The sequence below is a fragment of the Octodon degus genome, unplaced genomic scaffold, assembly GCF_000260255.1.
Source record: "Octodon degus isolate 3935 unplaced genomic scaffold, OctDeg1.0 scaffold00021, whole genome shotgun sequence".
Lineage (NCBI taxonomy): Eukaryota > Metazoa > Chordata > Mammalia > Rodentia > Octodontidae > Octodon > Octodon degus.
This window is the reverse complement of record NW_004524597.1, coordinates 2,792,363-2,802,298: the sequence shown is the minus strand read 5'-3', so window position 1 is coordinate 2,802,298 and position 9,936 is coordinate 2,792,363. Positions and strand designations below refer to the sequence as shown.

Below are 9,936 nucleotides of genomic sequence, written 5' to 3'. Positions count from 1 at the left end.
TGTTCCTCTGTCTCCTGTGTTCCTGTGGCATTGGCACTTAAGAGCTTGGGCTGGGGAGAGAGTTTAGCAGCATAAGCACCTGCCTGGCAAGTGTAAGGTTCTGAGTTTGATCCCCAGTACCACATGCTGTGCCAGCCCTGGAACACAGAGTGTGCTGTGCCAGCCTTGGAACCCGGCATGGTGGTACACACCTGCAATCCTAGCACAAAGGGAGGCTGAGACAGGAGGATCACTAAAAACTGCATAGCAAGACCCTGTATCAAAAAAAAAAAAAAAAAAACAAAAAGAAAACAGAAAACAAAACAAAACAAACAAACAAAAAATCTAACCTGTGTGATGAGGTTCCTAGTATTGTAATCCAACCTGTGGTCTTGAAATCTATAGACCTAGTGCTGAATCAGAATCATATTTTGCTATTTGAGTTAGATAACTTCATCGGGGTGTTGTGTGAATTTCTATCACAAGAACACAATCGTGGATTATGATATTGGTTGCCTTCCTCCTTTTTGTGGTGGTGGGGATTCAAACCCATGGCCTTCACAGTGAGCGGCAACCCCAAACTTTGTTTTCATTTTTAATTTTGTGACAGTTCTTACTAAATTGCTAAGTTGCCCAGGCTGTGCTTGAACTTGCAGTCCTCCTGCCTCAGCCTTCTAGAGTGCTGGGACTGTAGGCATCACCCCCACTCCTAGCTTGCTAGTTGCCCCTGGGGCTCATTACTTCATTCCATTCATCCATTAGGGACTGTACCACGGCGATGTTGTAATTTAATCTTTTCCTATATGTATGAGGTGGGATCATGCTATAAAGAGAAACATCCCTGAATCAACTCTCTGGTCATCCTGAGGTACTACTGAGAAGAAAGGTAGCGTGCAAGTCCTTGCTGGTTTCTCTTGAGGGCCCAACTTGCAAAGTAACTATTGGTTCTCTGGCATCCCCCAACGTGATGAGACTATTTAAAATAAGTATACTTATGAGTTCATGGATTTATATATGTTTTAATCCATTTTATTTATTTATTTTTTTTTGTATTTTGTGCAAGTTCTCACTATGCAGCTCAGACTCGCAGTGATCCTCCTGTTGTCAGCCTCCCCAGTGCTGGGATTACAGGTGTGCTCCATCATGCCTGGACTCGGTTGCCGGCTCAGCACACATGGGGATAGGCTGGAGCTGCATGTGGTCCCGAGGATGGAACCCCGGCCCCTGTGCTTGCCTAAGCAGTCCCTTAGTCTGCTGAGCTATCTTGCCAGCCCTTCAACCCATTTCAGCTGTTACCCTTATAGATCCTCAAATTGAGCCCTTTGGTCAGTGGGTGTCTCTTTACATTGGCACCTAGTTTATCAGACAAGACCTCAGTAGTTCTTTTTTCTTTTAAATCCAAAAGGCGCTAGGAGGATGTTTCCCACACGCTTTGATTCAGGTGTGTTGGTGCTGCCTCTTCCTGCAGAGCACCATTCTGGGAGGCTTGGGGTCTTAGGAACTTTCCCAGGCCCTGGAACAAACCAGACACCTGAGACTTAAAGGAGACGAGGCTCATTTTGGCTCACGCTGCAGTCTGTAGTTAGTTAGCTCAGTGCTGGGAGGTTGGCAGGAGGGTCTGTGGAGGAAAGCTGCTCGCTTCCTAGCATCGTGAAGGCAGAGAGCAAAGGGAGTGGGCAAGAGAGCAGGGCCCTTCCAGCCAGCCCCAGCGACCCGCTCCTTCCAACTAGACCCCGCCTGCTCACAGCAAGCCAGCTAATCCCAAGCGTTGCTCACCTTCCATAAGGCCTGCTTTTGGATGCAAGGAGTTATTGGATAAACATCACAGCACCTGGCTTTCCCTCCAGGGGCTGGCAGAGGATGGTGCAGCCCCCAACACTCACAACTGCTGTGCGCGCATGTGGTTGAGAACCTGGAGGTTTTCTAGCATGCTAAGCATTACAATTCAGTGAAGTAGGAATCTGGCTCTGTACCAGGGACCCTCTTCAAAACAAAAGTTTTGAGGCAGAAACTTATGTAATCCAGGGTGGCTTTGAACTCACCATATACCCCAATCTGTCTTCAAATTTGCAATCCTCCTGCTTCATCCTCTTGAGTGCTGGAATTATAGGCCTGTGTCCACCCTGCGGGGCAGACCCTAATAGTCTTTGACAGCTGCTGAGACTGTAAATGTGGGTGATAGGGTCCTAGAACAGGTTTCCAGTTTCTTGTGCAGGGCAAAGAACTGAATGAGGCTCAGGATGATAAGAAAAAACAGCTAATTCCATAGAATATAAAGGGCAAAGGGCTGGGTGTGGTGGAGTATGCCTGCAATCCCAGCCTTGGGAGGCTGAGGTAGGATTGTGGTGAGTTCAAGGGCAGCCTGAAGTACATGGACCCTGTCTCAACACAAACAAATGACGAAGATCCACTTAGAGTATGAAGCTCACATTGGCAGAAAGAAAAATGGCACCAGTGACGAATATTGTATGTTGAATTTAAGAATTTGAAATAGTGCACCAGGCCTAGGGTGCCTCTTGTGTCTTGTTTAGGCAAAAAAATTACAATTTTTTTTTTTTTTTTTTGGCAGAACCAGGGATTGAACTCAGACCCTTGCGCTTGCCAAGGAAGCACTTATTCCACTGAGCCATCTCCCTGGCCCTTTCTTGTGTCTTCAGCGCATGACTGACAGCCTGGCTGACAGGGTGTTGAGCCATGTGAGTTCTATCTATTGTACCTCATTTCCCATAATTTACTCTGTTATAATTGGATATATGAGAAGCAGCCCATATGTATGAACTTTTAATAAGCTCCATGTGAAGAAAGGTCATGGTAGGTCATACTGGCAGATCTGGCATGTGTATGTCCTGGTGTGGCAGTTCAGAATTTTCAGGGGTCTTCCTTAATCTTTCTTTCTGCCTCTGGGTAGTGGGCCTAGGATGAAGGTCAGGGGGTTCATCTTGGGTCATTTTCCAGGTTCACTATCTACATTAGTACAGTTGGGATCTTGAATGTCTCCCAAAGGTCTATGTGTTAAAAGCTTGGTCCACAGCTTGGTGCTATTGGGAGATGGTGGAGCCTTTAAGAGGTGGGATCTTTTGGGAGGTCTTTAGGTCATTATGCTCTTGAAGGGGATTGTGGGGTCTGGCTCCTTCCTCAACATCAAATTAACTACTTCTCTGAGGGTTCTCTGGATATCAAGGCTACACAGCTTTCTTTTTACCTACCTCAATAGCTTTGGCAAACTGGTCTGAGCATTCTGTGTGTTTCTTCCTATAAATTCACATCTCAAATGCCATTCCATACAAGGTACTTTGGACCACAGAAAGCAAAGCTCAAAGATGCTGTCTACTTTGTCCCTGCCTCCATCCCTCCAGTGAGGCAATGAGCACCATGTGACTCCCAAGTGCAGGGTAGGTGGGTGGACTTCAGGGAAGATGCTCAGTAGAAGTAAAGGCAAGTGGCATGTCAGCAAAGGAGCTGATAATCAAAACCTGTGCATTTCGTTAGAAAAACCTACGTAGCCAGGTGTGGTGGCCTGTGCCTATCGTCCTAGTACTTGGGAGGCTGAGGCAGAGGGTTGCTAGAGCCCAGGAATTGGAAGCCAGCCTAGAAAATATAGCAAGACCCCATTTCAATAAAATAAAATAAAATAAAATAAAATAAAATAAAACAAAATAACCTCTTAATTATTTTTCTCTTCCTATTTTTTAATTGTTGAGAAAGGGTCTCACTATGTAGTTCAGGCTAGCCTCAAAGTCATGATCCTCCTATCTCAGCTTCCCAAGTGCTAGGATTACAGATGTGTGCTTACTTTTTTTTTTTTATTACTTTATTTTTATTTATTTGTGTGTGTGTGTGTGTGTGTGTGTGTGTGTGTGTGTGTGGCCAGCTCAGCCCACCAGGGGGCAGGGCTGGTTGGCATGTGGTGCTGGGGGATTGAACCGCGGTCCCTGTGCTTTGCTAAACTTGTTCCAAGTAGGTGCTTTAGACCACTGAGCCATCTCACCAGCCCTTTTTATTACTTTATATATGTGTGCATGTTTTTTGTTTTTGTTTTTGAGATAGGGTCTCTCTATATAGTGTAGGCCAGCTTTGAACTTGCTATGTAATCCAGGCTGGCCTTAAGTTTAAGATCCTTCTGCCTCAGAATTCTGAGTGTTGAGATTGTAGGTAGCATCACCAAGCCCAGTTTAGGTTTTTCTTTTTTCTTTCTTTCTTTTTTCTTTTCTTTCTTTTTTTTTTTTTTTTGTACCAGGAATTGAACTCAGCACCTTGTGCTTGCCAGGCAGGCCCTGTGCCACTGAGCTATCTCCCCATCTCCACCTATGCCCAATTTAAAATGGCTTTTCTTTTTTATTTGAGGCAGGGTCTCACTATGTAGTTCAGGCTAGTGTAGAATTTATGATAATCCTGCTCCAGCTCCCCTGCCCCACTGAGTGCTGGGATTATAGGTATGTACCACCACACCTGGAAAATATAGTCACGTTACTACTACTAAGAATTATGGAAGTCCAGTGTAGTGGTGCAGGCTGTAATCCCAACACTCAGGAGCCTGAAGCAGGATTACCGCAAGCCTTAAAACAAATGAAACTACTGGATAGAGAGGTGCATTTATTTATTTATTTATTTATTTTGCAGAACCGGGGATTGAACTCAGACCCTTGCATGTGCCAGGCAAGCGCTTATTCTACTGAGCCATTTCCCCAGCCCCGAAAGATACTTTTTAAAGAAAAGATTGTTTTAAGAAATCAGGCATGGTGGTGCATGCCTGTAATCCCAGCACTCAGAAACCTGAGGCAAGAAGATTGTGAGCTTGAGGCCAGCCTGGCTACGTAGTGAGATCAAAGTCAGCCTGAACTACATAGCTAGACCTTATCTCAAAAATAAACAAACAAACCAAAAAACTATTTTTCCCCCTTCCTTCTCAGTCCCACTGAGCTACACCCCTAGCCAGATCATAGCTGCTTCTTTTTCTTTGGAGATAGTGTCTTGCTAAATTGCTAAATTGTCCCTGTTGATCTCCAATGTGCACTCCTCCTGCCTCAGTCTCCTGAGAGCTGGGATTAACTACATTTTATTGCAGACAGAAAGAGATGGGCCAACAGAAGTAGTTACACTTTAACCCATGTTGCAGAGAAATCCTTCTCTTGTCTTACATAAGCCTTTCTTGTAAAGTCAGAGAAAGTTGCAGGGTATCAGCCTCCATATCCCAGAGCCTCAAGGAGCCTATTCTTCCCTGATCCTTCCCACAGTGAAGGATCAGCCTTTGCCAGGATTCCAGATACTCCTGTTCTCCCCACCCTCCCCTGCCACAGCCAGCCCCTCCCTTCTTCCTGTCAGTTGCTCACAGGTTTCATCAGGCATCTAAAGTTCAAAAAGTTAAGTTCATGAAACTAAATGCCAGGGAGATTTGAGCAATAGTTCTTTGCATAATACAGTACTCAGAGTAACATTTCATGTGCCAAAAAGCCTTTCCACCTCACCTTCTAGTTTTTTTGTTTTTTTTTAAGATTTATTTATTTGGTACAGGGTCTTCCTATGCAGCTCATACTCATAGTGACCCTCCCGTCTCCGCCTCCCCAGCGCTGCCATGACCGGTCTTGAGTGGCCAGCATGGGCATACCTGGGATTCTGGGGCTGGCTCAGCATGTGGTACTAGGATCAAATCCGGGTCCTTGTGTTTGCCAGGCAGGTGCTTAGAACACTGAGTTACCTCCCCAACCCACTTTCTAGTTTTTGATAGAGAATCAGGTACTGAGAAATACTTCTTTGCTGAAAACAATAAATCCCACTAGCCTTAAAGCCCTGGCATGTTTCAATTTTAATCTCAGGCCAGACATGGTAGTGCACATTCCTCTGATCCCAGTACTCTTGGGAGGTTGAGGCAAGAAGATTGCTGTGAGCTCTACACTGGCCTGGGTGACAAAGTGTGTTCCAGCCCAGCCTTAACTACACAATGAGATCCTGTCTCAGACAAAACACCCTAACCTCTCAGTAGTGGATGTTAACTGGTGGTCAACTTGTTACACCCAGCTCAACTGAACCAGCGTGGTGCTGGGTCTGCAGGCTAGCACCTTAGGATTGTTGCCAGAAGCATAAGAGGCAGAACTGGAGAAGTTGTCAAGACACTGTTAGGGATGCTGTTTGGTGAAGCTGTTGGAGCTGTTGGAAGCCGCTGGTCCTCTTGAGCTATTCTGCTGGAAGACCTTGTCATGCTGAATTTTCTGGTCAACTTGGCCATTCTTGTAATTGGAGGAGATCGGGACCGTTGTTGTCACTGAGAATGACTGCAGTTCAATTTGGTGGAGCTCTGGTCCTCACCTTGGGCATCGCTTCCTGGTTCCCGGGGGGAAGATGGTGCACCACTCAGACTTCTGCTGAAGCTTGTCACATTGGCTTTCCTGATGGGAACTCAGCTTTGCTCATCATTGGAGGAGTTTGGGACCTCACTATTGCTGAGGATGGCTGTGGTACTTTTGGGTAGGGGGAGTTGTGTTTCTGGCCTTGAGCACTGATTTCTGGCTCCAGTTCAGATCCCTCAGCCTGCTAATACAGATTCTTCATCCTGCTGGCATAGACTTTCAACCTTCTACCACTGACCCTTGGTCCTTCCAGTGCAGATTTGTGAAATAGGCCTGCATGAGACATTGTCACCATCTCTAGGCCTCCGACTGGACTAGTGGGAAGCATTGTTATGAGCTGTAGGTCTTCAGCCGGACTCATGTAGGATGTTGCTGTGGGATCCAGGCTCTCAGCCGGTGTCTTTGGTCTGTTTTGTTTTGTTTTGTTTCAAAACTAGGGATTGAACTCAGACCCTTGTGTTAGCCAGGGAAGCACTTATTCTACTGAGCTATCTCCCCGGCCCTAAACAGACATTTCTTTTTCTTTCTTTCTTTCTTTCTTTCTTTCTTTTTTTTTTTTTTTTTTTTCTTTTTCAGCAAAACCGGGGATTGAACTTGAACTCAGGCCCTTGTGCTTGCCCAGCAAGCGCTTATTCTATTGAGCTATCTCCCTGGCCCCGTCTTTGGGTTTTAGTGTGTGGACAGATTTCCTGCACTCTTTGTATATGATTCTCTGGTGATTATAAAATAATCTTATAGAGCAAGTTTGGAGGACACTGGTGGTGCCCTGATCTGCCAAAAGGTTTCCATGTCCATGCTGCTTGCACATCAGCTGGAGGTATGAGCGCGAAGGTGAGGATTCAAATATGGGATGACAGTCATCAGACCTGAAGAAGAAAGCAGAAGCAAGAGAAAAAAGAAACACTGTAGATAGTCATCTTTCAGCAGTTCTTCAGATAGTAGCATACACAGCTGAAAGAAAGGTGGAAGGAGATCAAGATCAAAGTTGGGATCTTGGTCCAGAGATTTTCAATCTCATTCACATTCTTATGATAGAAGATGCAGGCATTAGTCAAGCAGTAGCTCTTCTTACAGTACTAGAAGAAAATGAAGTTGAAGTCGCTCAAGGGGTTGAGGGAAGTCTTATAGAGTTCAGAGGTCTAGGTCTAAAAGCAGAGCAACAAGGTCCAGAAGGTCAAGGTCATGGACCTCATCCATGTTCCCATCGCTGAAGCAGGGAATGTTCCAGTAACAGAAGAACCCATAGTAGGTCCTGGGATAGACATCGACAGAGATAAAGAAAAAAGAGAAAAGGATAAAGGTGACGATAAAGTGACACATTGAATGTCAAACATGGGGAAACTGAAACCATCAAAGCTGGATTAGAGATTAGAATTTCTGCCACCAGCTGAACAGGCCAAAGCCAGACTGCAACTCCTTCTTGAAGCTGCTGCAAAAGCTGATGAAGCATTGCAGGGCAAAGAAAGGAATGAGGAAGATGCCAAGAGAAGAAAGGAGGAAGACCAGGCCAACCTGACAGAACAAGGAAAAGAGTTAAAGAAACTGAAGCTACTGAAAGCGATTCTTTTGTTCGGCAGACATTCAGATCAGGTAAAGAAGTCAGCGGAACCCACTGAAGTGAAACTTACCACTCCAGGATCAGGACCAGCATCTGCAGTTGCCGACCCACCCAGTGTTGAAAAAGAAATAGATTCTAGCAGCATCCCAACTGCTGCCAAGTACCAAGATGTCAATTCCTGGCTCATCCAAATGTATTTATTGAAAAAGCTGAAGCTGAGGAGAAGTGGTTCACTTGTGCCACTGAACTGCACCCCCAGCTCATGAATAGTTTTTAAGAGCTATTTATTTTGAGTGCATATGATGGAACTGGGCAGTGAGATAGCTCAAAGGACTAAGTGCCTGCCTGGCAAGTGCAGGGATGGGGGTTCGATCCGCAATACCACATGCCGTGCCCCTGGCGCTCTAAGCTGGCCACCGAGTCTGGGTGTGGTGGTGGACACATGTAATCCCAGTGCTGGGGGGGGGCATTGAAAACAGGAGGATAACTGTGAGCCCAAGCTGTGTAGTGGGACCCTGTACCAAATACAAAAAAATGAAAAGATGGAACCGAAGCTTCTTTTTTTTTTTTTTTTGAGTTTTCTCAGATTTTTTTTGTTTTTTTTTTTTATTTTTTTTTCTTTTCAAAGTTTTATTGATAAACATATAGCAATGAGACAGTTTCAAATCAAATCGAAAGTACAGTTTCAACAAATAATACACTGCATATATTCTTCTTAGTGGTTAATTGCTGTACAAGATGCAGACTTGTGATCCTACTTACAAACACCATTAGAAAAAATCATTCTATTCATTAAGAGAATGCAACTATATATCTATCCCAACCACTTTGAATACACAGATACAAAATGGACATTCATAGGAACCGAAGCTTCTTAAATGCTTACTGTGTACTCAGAAACTGAGCCAGAGCCTAACACCAGCAAATAGTTTAAGTCACATTTATGGCCTCCCAGATAATCTGCAATAACTTTTAAATCCATAAAGTACACATTTGTTAAAAATGAGCACACTTTGTTATGCTGGCAGGTTTTCACTCTGATTGTGGTGGTGCCCCCGTAGGTCTACACAGATGGGATGCAGCTCGGAAGAAATCTGCTGCAAGAGCATGAGATTCGTGCTTTAGTTAGTTTCATTGGGTTGTGGCTGGTTGCTTGGTTTTCCTAATAGATTGCATTTATTGTGTAAAATGTTTTCATTAGACGAAGCCAGGTAAACCCAGGCATGGTGGCACATGCCTCTGATCCTAGTAACTTGGGAGTCTGAGGCAGGAGGACTGCAAATCTGAGCCCAGTCTAGATCACTTAGTGAGTTAGGGAGACCTTGTCACAAAACAACAAATCAAGGAATAGGACTAGGGATGGAGCTCAGTATGAAGACCCTGGGTTCAATTTACAATACTGAGGAGGAAGAGGAAGAGAAGGAACAGGAGAGGGAGAAAAAGATAAAGAAGAGGGCAAGGATGGAGGAGGGGGAGGAGGGAGGAAGCTGCTGCTAGGCGAAACACACTTGGAAACTCTCTTGCTGTGGCAGTGTCTAGATGTCCCCCTAAAGCCTCATGTGGTCATAGGTGGGGCTTTTCAGAGGTGGCTGGACCTAGGCTGGTGTTGCTGGGATCGAGGGTGTGATGCTGGGATTGATTTGGACCACAAGGCTAGAATTAAGGCTGTCCCACCCTGGTTGTGAGCGCTACACACCCTAAGGGATATCTGGATAAGATAAACAGGTCAGAAAGAGGGTCTTCACGTGTTACTTGTTACTTCCCTGTTTGGCTGCCTTCCTGACTTCTGCCTGCCATGCATGGATCCCCCTCAGCCATGCCACCCTGCCTTAGAGTCTACAGACTAATGGATGGAAACCTCTGCAATCTGTGAACGACATAAACCTTTCTGCCTTTAACTTTGGGTGTCAGCTATTTTGCCTCAGCAATGAGGAAAAGTAACTAAGCATCTCCACTGCTTCTCCCTCTCCTCTTGCCCCTGCCCCGTACCCCAAACTTTGGCAACCAGCAATCAGTATTCTCTCTATAGTTTTACCTATTCTGAATATCTCATCA

At 45.2% G+C, this 9,936-nt stretch overlaps 1 pseudogene; it reads left to right on the top strand.

Annotated features, from left to right (window-relative positions):
• The first annotated feature begins 7,173 nt into the window (after positions 1-7,173).
• LOC101578462 lies at positions 7,174-8,158 on the top strand (annotated as a pseudogene).
• The last annotated feature ends 1,778 nt before the right edge of the window (positions 8,159-9,936 follow it).